The 15,729-nt window shown below is 43.7% G+C and overlaps 1 protein-coding gene across 1 annotated transcript in view; it reads left to right on the top strand.

Annotated features, from left to right (window-relative positions):
* Positions 1-12,854: 12,854 nt before the first annotated feature.
* The window catches only part of MME (membrane metalloendopeptidase), a 75,519-nt gene continuing 72,644 nt past the window's right edge, over positions 12,855-15,729 (top strand). Inside the window, exon 1 of the mRNA XM_081190194.1 lies at positions 12,855-13,113. The gene's annotated coding sequence lies outside the window, so the exon portion shown is untranslated. The remainder of the gene's footprint in view (positions 13,114-15,729) is intronic.

Raw genomic sequence — 15,729 nt, 5'->3', positions numbered from 1 at the left:
CATAGCAATCTACTTTGGGGGATGGCATCTACATAAACTTTGTTATGAAAGCGTCCTCTTTTTAGGAGCATAGTAAGCAGCAGAATTAAGATGACAGCAGCAATTATTGCTGAGTAACAAAAAATCATCAATGAACTTCAAAAGCCATTCTAAAGAAAGAAACCCATTTACCTAGTAACTAAAAGCATGCAAAGGTGGAGGACTGCTTTGGAACAGAGTGGCACGGCACTGGTGGCATTGTGTTGAGAAAGTATGATACTGCACAGCCACCCCATGTTCCTCAGGCAATGGGGGGCACATAAAGGAAGCCCTCCGAGAATGATTCTAATGCATCAGTAAGTTCATATGGGAGAAAACAATATGTAATGTGCTCTAGAATTTAAGTTGCCCATATTCTCTGATGTGACAAACTGTATTCTGATATAACTCAACAGCTCCTTTTAGAGTGCCGGCAATCTGGGAACTCTTTGGGGAGCTCTCAACAGTTAGACAACTTGCGTTTCTTCTCCAATAAACATTCTGAGGCTAAGGTACAGTGGTACCTTGGTTTTAGAACAGCTTGGTTTATGAACAACTTGGAAATAGAATACTGCAAACCCGGAAGTAGATGTTCCGGTATGTGAACTTTGCCTCGGAAGCTGAACATGTTCCTCTTCCTGTTGAGTGTGTTCCCTTTGTAAATTGAGTCCCCAGCTGCCAATCAGAGGCTTCCTGTTGAGTCTGTCAGCTGTTGAGTCCGGAGCACCCACGCAACACAGAGGTGATATTTGGAGCTTTTGTTTTTGCTGTTTATTTATTTTTTTGCATTTTTGTTTGTGTGGCTTTTTCGTTTTTTTGTGACTTGTTCTTTGTTTTATGGGACTGACTTGTGATTGTGGCTTGTGACTTCATTTTTGTGACTGTGGCTTGTGACTGTGTGGAACCCAGTTCAGCTACTGATTGACTGTGTGACTGTAGAAATAGATAAAAGCCCCCCTCCCCATCTAAATAATGACTATCCTCAGTGCACGTAAGAATTATTATTTTTTAAAAAATTATCATCTACAATACTGTCTTATTTATTTTATAGTACAGTACATTGATTATTGCTTTCATTTTATGGATCAGTGGTCATGTTAGATAGTAAAATTCATGTTAAATTGCTGTTTTAGGGGTTGTTTTTAAAAGTCTGGAACAGATTAATTCATTTTGCATTACTTTCTATGGGAAAGCAGGCCTTGGTTTTAGAACGCTTTGGTTTTGGAACAGACTTCCAGAACGGATTAAGTTTGGGAACCAAGGTACCACTGTAATACCTGAACTAGTCAGATGTCTTGGTCCCTGAACCCAGTCCCACAAACTACCCTGAGGGAGATACAAGTGAGGTGGAATTATGTTGCCTCACTCAAGAGGAAACATTTAGTACCCCTGCCCACAAGCTCTCCCAAACTGAGAATGCAGCTGTCCTGCCTTCCTCAGACTTGGAGGACAAATCCCTTTCAAATTGTGAAAGAAAACGCCCGGGAAAAGGTAAACACAGATAGCTTCTCAAGAAGGTGGGTCCAACAGCAGTATATGCCTTGCCAGACCTCTGTAAGACCTGAGATGGCCTGAATGCTCTGCTGAGACAACATAATCTAAGGCTTAGCAAATGGACTCACTGGGAGCTGCCCAGGGTACTGACCTGCCTTTGACATAACTGCCTTCAGCTTTTGTCCAGACTTGACTTGACCTGTTTCTTCCTTCCACTTCCTTTGTGACAGCAGAATAGAATATAAGAACCGGCCAACTCTTTTTAAAAGTGCAGAATCGTGGGTATGGATGTGGCCTCTGAGCAAAATTCTGATTCACCACACCACTGATTTCAAAAGTGGAGCATATCTCACCTGTCGGACAAACCATACAAAATGCCAGCTTTTACTTATTTCAGATATCCATAAAAATGAGATTTCCACAGACTTGGTCGCTTAGGAACTTGCCAGCCAGGTAACTATTCTCCTTTCACACTCAATTTGTACCTTCCTCGCCCTCCCCACAAAAAAATAAATAAATCCAGTTTCTTTCACCCCTCCGGCCTGGTTCTTTTACATTCACTCCTTCCTCATCTTTGTTCCCAGTTGACTTTTCATGATAATAATATAAATGAATGTTTTATCTTTCAAATTTCCTTCAGCACCTCCTCTGGCCCTTCCCCCTCACATGAAGGAGAGCTCCTTTCCACCCCTCAATCCTCTGGGTTTGTCTAGCTCACACATACCTTTATTCAGCATGCGATGAGTTGTTGGCGCTGGCATCAGTCTAATCAAATGGTGACAGCATGGTTTAGGGGGCTGGGCAGGCAAGTGAGGAGGCCCTGGGCAAGCCATGCCACTGAAGCCCACCTGAAAGTGGCCCAAGGCCTACTAGGTGTGAGTGGGGATCCTGGCTCACAGTTTGAGAAACCCTACCCGAAGAAGAAGAAGAAGACGACGACTTTGGATTTGATATCCCGCTTTATCACTACCCTAAGGAGTCTCAAAGTGGCTAACATTCTCCTTTCCCTTCCTCCCCCACAACAAACACTCTGTGAGGTGAGTGGGGCTGAGAGACTTCAAAGAAGTGTGACTAGCCCAAGGTCACCCAGCAGCTGCATGTGGAGGAGCGGGGAAGCGAACCTGGTTCCCCCAGATTACGAGTCTACCACTCTTAACCACTACACCACTCTGGCTCAGGACTATTAGGAATTATGGAACTGCTCCCCCCCACACCGTCATATTTCCACAATTAAAACAAAATACTGCTATATTCATTATCTCTGTACATTACCTCTATTCTTATTTTTGCTTACAATTGGGCTCTGCAAATAAATGTGACCAAATTGCAGCTGTCCTTTGCATGACATGACCTGCTAATCGAAGTCTTCCCTTTACGGCTTTGTCAAAGTGGGCGATTGTCAACAGAAACTCATTTCGCCCATGGTGCGTTTGTGAGGCTCTAAGGTGCCACAAGGGCTCTCAGTTGTTTTTACTGCGATTATGTTACCCATGATTATACACTGTGGTTGGAATAAGGCTCTTGATGTCATTCTCATTTTGCCCCTCTGATGTAATGAAGAGCAAGAGTATTCATAATTTGCCATTATTTAAAGTGGATGATAACTGTAAAAAAACAAAAAACAGCACACCAAAGTAACCCTCAGACACTATGTGCATTGCTGTTCTTAAGTTCATCTTAAGTTCACAAGCATTCAGTGATGGAAAATGATGTCATAAAAAGCAAACTTGCAGCTCCAAAACAGAGGATGCTGTGCCAGAGCTATGTTCATGTATGAACACATAATGTTTAAAATAAGAGCAAGCAAGAGCAACCAGAAAGGTTTTTTAGAACTCTGGTCTTCATTACGTTCTGGAATGACATATAAAGGGAAATATTCAACCATATAATGCCTTTGCTCTGCTGTAATATTGCAGTGTGTGTGTGTGTGTGTGTGTGTGTGTGTGTGTGTGTGTGTGTGTAAGGTTTTTAAAAAAACAAAAGTGAGGACAGGAGTATGCACAGAAGTCCTGCTCCAAGCATCCCTGGTGTAAAGGTAAAAAAAGGGTAAAGGAACCCTGGATGGTTAAGTCCAGTCAAAGGCGACTAGGAGATTGCGGCGCTCATTTCACTTTCAGGCCAAGGGAGCTGGCATTTGTCCATAGACAGCTTTCTGGGTTATGTGGCCAACATGACTAGACCGCTTCTGGCGCAACAGAACACCATGACAGAAAACAGAGTGCATGGAAACACCCTTTACCTTCCTGCCACAGTGGGACCTATTTATCTACTTGCACTGGTGTGCTTTTGAACTGGTAGGTTGGCAGGAGCTGGGACAGAGCAACGAGAGCACACCCTGTTGCATGGATTCGAGCCACTGACCTTCTGAATGGCAAGCCCAAGAGGCTCGGTGGTTTATACCACAGCACCACCCGTGTCCACTACTCTATGCATAGGTCCCAACCTTCCTGTGTTGAGCAGAAAGGTGTCCTTGGTTGCATGGAAAGACCTTCTTGCATTCAAGTGAATGCAATTAAAATCTGCCTACAGACTCTCCCCATGGGCAGGAAAAACCCAAAGGGGCTCACCTACAGAAGAAAGAAACCACCTGAGATCATTTTCCCCAGGGCCACTTTAAACCCTGGGTGGTGATGGTGAGGTATCCCCTGAAGCATGGGTAGGCAAACTAAGGCCCGGGGGCCGGATCCTGCCCAGTTGCCTTCTAAATCCGGCCCGCGGATGGTCCAGGAATCAGCATGTTTTTACATGAGTAGAATGTGTGCTTTTATTTAAAATGCATCTCTGGGTTATTTGTGGGGCATAGGAATTCGTTCATTTCCCCCCCCAAAAAATATAGTCTGGCCACCCACAAGGTCTAAGGGACAGTGGACTGACCCCCTGCTGAAAAAGTTTGCTGAGCAATAGTTTTATACATAATATAGTTTCTTCTTAGACTTGCTTGTCTCCCCTGCTTTTCTCTATGGTTTCCAGATTTCATAATTCCAAGTGTTCTTTATGTACTGCTTTCACATGGACCTACCCCTGATGGAATGACTACTTCTCTGAGTTGGTATCTTTATCATCAGTCCCTTGGGAATATCTACTGTTCTTTCTACCCATTCCCTCTGCAGGAAGTACCTGGAACCTGGATGGAATATGACAAACTGAAAAATCCTGCAATATATGTCTCCAAGCATCCACAATAAATCGTACCTTTTTGGGGTGGGGTGGGGGTGTTAAGTGTAATCAATCAGCATGTAAATATTAAATTACTTCTTTCGTAAGTGTTTTATTTCCCCTTTTTTAAAGAAGAAAAAATGGCCTGCTTTTCCCTTTTACCCAAGAAACTGCAGTCTCTAATACAGTATTGCCACAATTGTGTGTGTGGTTATTTGTTATTGTTGAGTGAAAGGGGGTGAGGTTGAAATATACCATTCTTCTGCTTATCAATGGATATTGTTAATACTTGGTGGATGGTTCATACTTCTTTCTTCACATCACAGGGTTAAACTGCACATATGTATTAACAACCTACCGTATTTTAAAAGCATTTAGTTACAATAATTTAAAAGCATTTGTGCACACATGCCTACCATGAACGTTTTTTTAAAAAAGAAAAAGGAAAAAAATCTGAAGGCAGAATCAATTCCTACCCTCCCCTTACTCCATGCATGGATAATTCCAATTATACACTATACAGATTTTCAATGACCTTCTTTCCCCCACTACATTCTTGTGTACAGGCAGTACTATTTATTATATGACAGGTGTGGAGTTTCTAAATCATTCCCCCCCCCAAATTTCTACTAATTTCAAAAGTCTCTCTCTCTCTCTCTCTCTCTCTCTCTCTCTCTCTCTCTCTCTCTCTCTCTCTCACACACACACACACACACAGAACCAATATAAGGTACATAAATTTTAACCAATATACATAAATTTGAAAATCAGTGCAAACAACACAATTATCTGAATGAGTTAATTTGTAACACTGTGGGGACAAAATCAGTCATCTACTTCTGTAAACCAATAATCAGGAAACAGTGCTGGGTGCCTTGAAAGTTTTTTTTGGTTTGTTTTTTTAAAGAAAAACAGAATATCTGTAACTTCTTTACTTTGGGGAAGAATTGGATGGCATTTTCATGCCTGGGAACCTCTCCTGAAGGGATTCATCCTGCCAAATTTCAGAAGTAAGGCTGCAGTGATTTCGCCACAAACTAGGGTAGCCATGTGTCCGGATTTTTCCAGACATTATTGGGATTTCAAAGGGGGAATTGACTTCCGGTGGAATTTTCGAAAGTGGTGCTTTGTGCTGGATCTTAGGCAAGTCAATTGAAAACAACTTTGGGGTTTGTTTGTTTGTTTGTTTGTTTAAAAAAACAATGTTCGGGTGCTGCTTCTACAATTTCGGAGTGGGTAAAAAGGTTTCACTTAATCTCCCCTTGTTTTCCCCCAGTCAATTAGCCTGGAAATAGCTGACATCAGGGAGATGCTCCTAGGTAAGAAACTTACCAGACAAATCAGTCTGGTTGTTTTCCTGCTAGGCAACTTTAAAGTAGATGTGGTTGGGGAGAGAACCAGAAGAAGATTCACTGTCCATTCCCAAAAACACTGGGATTGGAGAGTCTGAGTAAATCATTCCTTCTGATTACAAGTTTGACTAATCAGCTCTCCTCCTCCCTCTCTCCACCTGGGTTTTGCTCTACCTCACCCCCACAACCCCTCTTGCTGTCTTAGGGATGTTAGTTTTGCTTTTAGCAGAGTTGTCTGCAGTGTTTGTTATGGATGTTCAGGTTGTCAAGGCACCATGAAGTGCTTCAGGAAACCTGTTTCAATTGTGAGTGACAGATTCCCAGTTCACTTTAAACAAGTCCTGAATCCTTCCCAAGGACCTTGCTTCAGAATCACCCTAACCGAAACAAAAGCCACATAGCCACTGGTTGGAAACAGTCATATACAGAGCAGCAATTATGGCAGAGATGAAGAGGACAAATTCATCTGCTCATAGGTGCTTTGGCTTTTAAGGAAACCTTTGTTCTTTTATTACTCAATTTCTCATGGCACACTAGCAGTTGAGAACGGTTGCCTTGGGTATATAACGGAGAAGCAATGTGCCTAAATAAGTGAACTACGGGAACCTAGCATTTAAAGCACAACCCAGGGACTGAAATCCATGGATAAAAGTACTGAGCAGTGGAATTCAGGTCCAATTATTTCAATATGTCTTAGGCAATCTTTCATACATTGACTTGGGAGTAAGCTCCATCAACCTCACTTGGTCTGTTGTTAGCCGCCCTGAGCCCGGCTTCAGCTGGGGAGGGTGGGATATAAATAAAAATTTATTTATTATTATTATTGGTCTTCTTCTTGTTGTTGTTGTTGTTGTTTAGTCGTGTCCGACTCTTCGTGACCCCATGGACCAGAGCACGCCAGGCACTTCTGTCTTCCACTGCCTCCTGCAGTTTGATCAAACTCATGCTGGTAGCTTCAAGAACACAGTCCAACCATCTCGTCCTCTGTCATCCCCTTCTCCTTGTGCCCTCCATCTTTCCCAACATCAGGGTCTTTTCCAGGGAGTCTTCTCTTCTCATGAGGTGGCCAAAGTACTGGAGCCTCAGCTTCAGGATCTGTCCTTCCAGTGAGCACTCAGGGCTGATTTCCTTAAGAATGGAGAGGTTTGATCTTCTTGAAGTCCATGGGACTCTCAAGAGTCTCCTCCAGCACCATAATTCAAAAGCATCAATTCTTTGGCGATCAGCCTTCTTTATGGTCCAGCTCTCACTTCCATACATCACTACTGGGGAAACCATAGCTTTTACTATACGGACCTTTATTGGTCTTACTTCCAGGTAAACATGCTTGCAATTGCACTGCTGGGCATGTCACATTTCTGAATCAAACTCATCCAGCACCCTCTTTTGCATGTCAACTCAAAATGGACTCCATCTATGTTCCAAGGGGTTTACAGCCACAATTCCATCCTTAAAGCCCATTCCTTACTCTGCAACGGATTTTCAATGTGATTTACAAATCAAGAACTATAAAGGGCATTCCTTTAAAGTTATTGGATTGATAATGATTCGGGACCCTCCCCCCCCCCCCAAGAAAATCAATAGTATTAGGGACAAATTAGATATGCTGCTAAGTACTTTGTTAGCAATGGTGTCTAGGACTTTTTGTTTAATAATAGGTGGCAGGAAGGACAATTTTAATTGAGGCTGCAATATGTGGGGAGGGGAAGCGTAACTCTTTATTCCAAGCTGTGATCCTTAGAAAAATTGCCTCCTGTGTTGCTGTTACAGATAATTCCTCTATTTTCGTGATACATATGTAGGCACCTCAGGACAGGAGGAAGTGAGAGTAAAAATAATTTCCCGGCAGGGTGCCTGTTTTAAAGTTGGTCTTGGTGAAGACTTTATTATTATTTATAAATTTCTTTATTGCCCTTCATCTGAGGATCAGAGGGCAGTTTACAATATAAAGCCTTCCTTGGCATAGGAAAGAAGAAGAGGTAGCCCCTGTTGATATTCTACATATGAGGCCACTGTTAAATAATATTTTTTATTATTTTAATGTAAACTGTTTAGAGATCTTTATTACATTAGCCATTAAATGAAAAATAAAAATAAAAGAAGAGGTCACTGCTTCTCTCTCTCTCTCTCTCTTGCTTTTCTAGTCATATTCTCAGATAAATTTCCATTTCCCTCTTAAATCTATGCTGGATTTCAAAACTAAGTTTTTATAAATGGAAAACTTTTTGGCCTATGTACAGACCAAAGTGGTTTTCTGGCTATCAAACTTTTTCCCCTCACTGTGTATAAATTAGAAAGCTGAGGGTGATAATGGGAGTAGGTCTTGGGGTTGGTTTTTGAAGCTGCATTAAAAAGGACATTAAGATGGGCCTTTTAAGTAGATGGGTTGGTGTAATAAGTGAAGTGGCAGTGCTTGAAAGAACCATGGTAGGTTTTATATATATATGTTGAAATTGAGATGTCTTGATTAATTTGGGGGCCATTTCTCCCTCTCCTTTTTGAAGGCAGAGTATCATGATTGTTGTCGGCATTTATAGCTTTATTAGCAGAGAAAGAGATATCAGCGCTCATCTTCTTAATGGAGACATTTCGACACACTGTGGGATATTTTTATTCCTTGCTGTTCGGTATATGAAAACGTTTTGTCACTTTTCGCACCATCCTTTTTCAGGAAGCGCCATATCAGGCTTCTTGACTTAATTGCTGTCTATCCATCTAATTTCACTGATGTCCATTCTGGGTCATTTGCTCATCATACCAGGAATGAATCCAGAATCCAGAGCACCCTCACCCCATTTGCATTTCTGAAAAAGCAAATAATGGCATTTGCTACCCTATATACTTGGACTCGTGTGGTTCCTTTGTCTTTTTCAGTGGGGTAAGGGACACTACCATAGCTTGTGTGGCAATGCTGACCTCTGACTCTGGCCCTGAGCCTCCTTGATTGTGTCACTGTGGATAAAATGATGATTGCCCCCATGATTGAGGGAGTCGGCGCTACGCAACGTGCTGATGTGTCACACGTGGCATGAGCACATTGTGTGGCATGCACGCACATTGAGGGGGATAATGAAGGGGGCCTGGTCCCCTCCTTGACAATTTGGGGGGAGGTTTCTTGGCCCCCGCTAGATGTCACCCCTGATTGTCCTTGCCACACCCATCACCCTTCAGCATCTTGGAAGGACCTGAGAAAAGTCCATCTGGATAATAATAATAATAACAATAATAATAATAATTTATTATTTATACCCCGCCCATCTGGCTGGGTTTCCCCAGCCACACTGGGCGGCTTCCAACAGAATACTGAAATACAATAACCTATTAAACATTAAAAGCTTCCCTAAACAGGGCTGCCTTCAGATGTCTTCTAAAAGTCTGGTAGTGTGTTTTTCTCTTTGACATCTGGTGGGAGGGCGTTCCACAGGGTGGGTGCCACTACCGAGAAGGCCCTCTGTCTGGTTCCCTGTAACTTGGCTTCTCACAGCGAGGGAACTGCCAGAAGGCCCTCGGAGCTGGACCTCAGTGTCCAGGCAGAATGATGGGGGTGAAGATGCTCCTTCAGGTATACTGGACCTAGGCCGTTTAGGGCTTTAAAGGTCAGCACCAACATCCCATCTGATCCAGAATCCTGTTCTCACTGTGGTCGACCAGATGTCCATGCAAGCAGGACATGGGTGCAGCAATGCTTTCCCCCTTTTGTAATTCCCAGCAAGTGGTTTCAGAGGCATGCTGCCTCCAAGAGTAAAAACAGAACACATCCATCATGCCTAGTAGTCTTTGATAGGTTTACAGTCCATGGAATTTCCTAATTCTCTTTTAAAGCCATCAATAACTACATCTTGAGGAAATGAATTCTGTAACCACCCACTGCATGAAGAAGGAATTTCTTTTGCCTGTCCTGAATATTCCAGTGTTCAGCTTCGTTGGATGGCCCTGGGTTCTAGTGTTCTGAAAGAGAGAGAAAAATGTCTCCCTGTCCATTTCTTCCATTCCATGTAGCTGGTGTGAGGTCTGGGTGCGTATCTACACCTGCCTGATAAGAAGAAGAGTTTGGATTTGATATCCCGCTTTATCAATACCCAAAGGAGTCTCAAAGCAGCTAGCATTCTCCTTCCCCTTCCTCCCCCACAACAAACACTCTGTGAGGTGAGTGGGGCTGAGAGACTTCAGAGAAGTGTGACTAGCCCAAGGTCACCCAGCAGCTGCATGTGGAGGAGCGGAGACGCGAACCCGGTTCCCCAGATTACGAGACTACCGCTCTTAACCACTACACCACACTGGCTCTCAGTAATTAATGTTGCGAGTGGGTACATAACATCACTGCCATCACCACTTGCTCCATCATTCACCTGGACCATGTACAAAGAGGGAAAGGCATGAATAACCTAAGCAAGGAAAGGGATTTCAAATGCATATCAAGTAACCAAGCCCATTCTTGTGGATGGCCAGTTCTAGAATAAATATCAACTGAAAGCAGCATGTTGAGGGAAAGCATTGTTAATAATAATAATAATAATAATAATAATAATAATAATAATAATAATAATAATTTATTTATATCCCGCCCTCCCTGGCCAAAGCCAGGCTCAGAGCGGCTAACATCATACAAGTAAGACAGTGCATAAAAACAATCGATCAATAAATTAAGATACATCCCACAATTAATTCAAACAAATTAAAATTAAAACTGGACAAGTGGCAATCTTCAGGTTAAAATTGAAGGCAGTTACCAGCTGTTTCCACTGATATTATAAGCACTTGAGAGCAGGCTGGGAACCTCCTTCGTGCTTGTTCTTATTCAAGGAGAAAATGAGTCAGACTGAACCCTGACCAAAGGCCTGGCGGAACAGCTCCGTCTTGCAGGCTCTGCGGAAAGATGTCAAATCCCGCAGGGCCCTAGACTCTTGTGAGAGAGCGTTCCACCAGGCCGGGGCCATGGCCAAAAAGGCCCTGGCTCTGGTCGAGGCCAGTCTGAGGCCCAGAATCTTTAGGATGTTGTAATTTGCAGACCATAAGGTCTTCTGTGGGGCATACCAGGAGAGGCGGTCCCATAGGTATGAGGGTCCTAGGCCGTTTAGGGCTTTATAGGTTAAAACTGGGGGAAACTACATGCAAATGAGTTAACAATTAGTGTTTATCCAGCCTCAACAGCTTTATTCTACCTCCACTGTCAGAGGCATTGTGTCTCAGAATATCGGTTGCTGTGAATCGCAGGCAGGCAGAGTGCTATTGCCTTCATGTTCAGCTTGCAGGTTTCCCACATGTTGGCCACTGTGAGTACAGGATGCTGGTCTTAAATGGACCATTGGCCTGATCAAAGCAGGGCTCTTTGTGTGCTCAATGGGAGTTGACGCTGTAGGATTTATGTGGAAGGAAGCCCCATTATCCTCAGATGAACCTATTGGAGGGTGTTTCAGAGGGTCAGTGGCACTGCAAAAGTGGTCCACTTATCCATCGACACTCGATGGCAATCTGCCAGCTGTGGAATGACCAGCAAGGCCTTCTAGTTACAGAGAGAGATCAACAGAGAGATGTAGGCAGAAAATGTTAACAGTGGGGCAGAAATACCATGAAACGCAATAAATTCAATCTGTGGCAAATAAATTTCACAGATGTGCACAAAATGCATGGAAACTTATACTACAATAAGAAAGAAAAATTTGTGTACCCATAAGAAGAAGAAAAACCATCCAAAATCCAGTTATAACCAAGTGAAAGATCACCATCACTTCACCTTGGGTTCACTGTAGTCCTCCATAGTGGTTTGGTGGGCTAACATTTGGCCACACCATATTTCACCTACCCATGATAGATCTGGTGGAGCCTTTGAGGAAGATCCTTTGTGAGTTAGCCAACTCAGCACAACCAACCCAATTCTTTAAAAAATAAAATAGGACCGTTGTTTGTAAACTATGCTTTCCCAAAAAGTGGACTTCAAGTAGGCTCCCAGCAGAGCTCTCCCCATTTGCATCAGAAGCAAGGGGAAGAGGCCTCATACCATTGGTCCACCTAGTAAGTGTACTGTCTACATTCACTGATGGAACCTCTCCAGGACTTCAAATGTGGTCCTCTCCCAGCCCTACCTGGAGATGCTGAGGATTAGTCCTTGAACCAGGGGTGCTATACCACTGAGCTATTGTCCTTCACCCCATATGTATGGACAGAGTCTTGCCTGCCTGTCAAGGTGAGGGCATCTCCCATTCTTCACAGGCCATAGGAGCAAAGCCAAACTGGAGTTCAGACTACCTGTGGCAGGGGTGCCAACTTAAATAAAACATTTTTTGGGGGGGGTTACAGGTATGCTCTACCCTACATAATCGATCACATGATGTGGTGCATGGCAATGCCTATCAACTGGGGGGGGGGTGCAACCCGCTCATATATTTTATGGGAGTGGGGTGAAGACCTCTTGGCTCCTAGGAGTTGGTTTCTATGACCCGTTGGGTCCCTCTTTTTCTTGGAGGGCCTGACTAATCTTGTGGGGATAGGAAACAAAGCTTCCCTCCCGGCCTCATCTGGGTTTCCCCAAAGACAGAGGGAGAGGGAGAGAGAGGAGGAGGAGGAGGAGGAGTTGTGCGTTTTTCCTGCCCCCAGCCCAGTCTCTGCTTAGAAATCGGGATAAGAGGCAAGACCTTTTGAAAGTCCCCAGGAACAGCGGAGAGGCTGGATCGCAACCAGCCAGCGCAGCTCGCCCCTGCCTGCCCCCCCCCCCCTCTCCTGCAAGGGAAGAGTAAAACCCACTCTCTCCTCTCTCTCTCTCTCTCTGATCCGCGGCTGCCTCGGCTGCCTTGGCAATGCCTGGGTGGCTCTTCGCACGACCCGCCGCCTGAGTCCAGGGGGAGCGCCGGGAGCGCAGCGCCTGCCGCCGCCCCCTCTCCGCCCCTCCATCCCGTCTCGCGGACCTGAGCGCCGCCGCTTCCCTGGAGGCTCCTGCCGGCTGACTTCTTCTCTTCCTCCTCCTCCTCCTCCTTCCTGGGTCTTCCCACGGCGGCGCCTCTCTCTCTCTTCCCCCCTCCGCTTGCGCTTTCTTCTCTCCATCGGTCGGTGATGTGTCTATTTACATCAGCCCCGAACTTCTCCCAGGAACAGCTCGGTAAGTCTAGAGAGACCGGAGAGGTAGAGTTGGCGAGCCGTGGAACAGGGGAGTGGGTGGGTACAGATGGTGAAACCCAGAAGCGGGATCCTGACTAGAGAAAGGCGAGGGGGTAGAGAGGGATGGGAAGGAGGGCAGTCCCAGCATGAAGAGCGGGGCATCACTTCTCCAGTAAATCTGAGCGCAGCTTCTCTGCAGAGGAGGGAAAGCAGGAGAAGAGCCGGGCAGGTATTGGGCTTCATTCGAGCCAATCTCAGCCCTTTCATCACTGTGCAGTGCCAAGAATGGAGAAGGGTACCTCTGAGCATGTGTTGAGTGCCCCATATAACCCCCCTTTCTCCGTGGGCTGCATCTTTGCAGTCACAATCAGCCCCCCCACGCCCTCTGGGATTTGAGAGCAGAAAAGGGGTCTCTTCTTAGCACACTGGAGCCTCTGCGTTTCTCTCTTTTGGGAGGGTGCAGATAAAAGGCATTGTTTCCGCCAACTTAGGTAGCTTCTCAAAGCACCCCATGTTTTCCTCCGGCTGTTTAGTAGCGACCTGATTCTGATTAACTTCAGCATGCATGTTGCCTCAGAGGTAGACTCATAGCATCTAGCCTACCTTCCAAACTTGGTTTTCGTGTATTTTTAATAGCGTGCGTTTCATCCCGAGCCTTAAGAGCAAGCAGAGAACTAAATTTAAGGCTTTCATTTCATTGATACATCCTTCTTTTTTACATTTTTCCAACAGCATCAGTAAATTAACTGCAGTGTACACGTTTTAAACTTCATTGTTTCAGAGCCAGTTAAAATAAGCTCTAAAACGCTCTATGCGGGGAGAGAACAGCACTGTTTGCTTTGTACATTGTTATATTTCTGTAAGCATGAAACTTTGGCTGTCCAGCCTCTATTGTCCTAAGGCTCCAAGTTGTTGGGAGAGTTTTGGAAGAGTGTGATTGCTCTGTTTGTCCCAGAGAGCAGGATGAGCTCTCTCACCTTGCTGTGCAGTTGCTCATAGGAGTAAAAGTACATATTCACTTCTTTTCCGAAGCAGGCTTGTGTGGGTTCGGTTAAACTCAAGTTTGGTTAAAATGCAGCAAAAGGTTAGATTTACACATACAATTCCAGTGGCTATTTTATGTGCAAAGTGGAACTTCTCATATGTCGTGCTGATATCTAGTGCAGAACGCCAAGCTGATAGATTCTTGGTTAACCTAGAATCAACAGGCACTGTCCTGTAAGTGTGACATAAGAATCTGAACCAGCGGCAGATCCTGGAATTATTTATAATCATGAAGTTACTCTTCATCAATAATGAAACTTTGTTTTTCATACTTTTATTATAAATGTTTAACCGTTGCCAATTTTTAAAAGCAATCATGTACTACTTAGAAAATAAGCATTACTAATTTTTTAAAAATTGCTTCATTAACTCAGTACTAAATCTTTTTATAACAGCAACAACATATGGGCTGTTTAACATAACTTTTTCAAATCTTCCCCCACCCACAAACATTTGACTGCTTGTTGCATCACTTGAATCCTATTCTTTGAAGCATTTTATAGAATTACAATTGCAACCTTTACTGTGGCTTTTAAGGAAATATGAAACGTGCTCAGTCACACAGCTATTTACAAAGAGAACAATAGATTGTTGTGGTTCCTGAAATATCTGATCACCAGAATTTACTAGTGTGTGTTTAGAATACTTTATCCATCTCCCTTACCCTTGATGTTTAAATTTGCCCTGGCAGAACCCCACAAGCTGATGTTTTAATTTCCCCACCAAGAAACCTCTCGCTCTCTTTCTCATTTTTGCAATTTATTGCCTTGCCATTTATATTGTTCTTGTTGGGTATCATATTTGAATGCATGGAAGATGTTACTGAAACAGTAGTAATTGGCCCCCAGAAGTCTTGACATCTTTTTACCCAGTCTTGTTAGTGGTTCACTCTGCAGATAAGCTTTCAGGAGAACGCTGAAATGAATAAAATCTGAAATCCAGGAACAGGGAAGTGTTGCTGTGAATGCATTATCTGTTTTTATCAGTAACAAATTCAAATATGTCCTCTAGCAAACTCTATGGGAACTGTAGGTGTATGCAATTATCTTTGCTTCTTTGAAAAGTTGCCACATAACTTTCTATCAAGGGATGGTGTTTTATTTCAGAAAGTCGCTGGCCTGTTTTACTAAATCATCATCCCCCCCCCCCCATTTATGAGTAACACCAGGAAACCAAACCAGAAATGCCTCTTATTTTCAGATACCAATGTATTTGCTGAATGAGAACACTCCAAACTAATTGTGTCTCCTAAGGTGTCACAGTTCACAGGTCTTCTCTCAGAAGTTGTTACATTCAGTCAATGTTTGCACCTTAGATGCAGGAAGACTTGCTTCCATGCATTTAAATTGAAAGGTGAGAACCACCTTAGATTCCTGTTTGACAAGTCAATTGATGACCAAGGACTGCAATCTGAATCTGTCACCATTTCAACTCTCCCAGTAGCCATACCCTTTCTCAATGGAAGGAGTTTTTTTCAACTTTTTTTGTAACAATTCATGCCATGACCTTAATTGTCTTAGAAAGTTTCCGTTTTGGTTAGATACCATTGTATGCCAATTTCATGTCAATTTCA

Source organism: Podarcis bocagei (genome assembly GCF_964188305.1).
Source record: "Podarcis bocagei genome assembly, chromosome: 4".
NCBI classification, from domain to species: Eukaryota; Metazoa; Chordata; class Lepidosauria; order Squamata; family Lacertidae; genus Podarcis; species Podarcis bocagei.
Note: the sequence above shows the minus strand (reverse complement) of the source record. Positions and strands in the feature narration are given on the sequence as shown.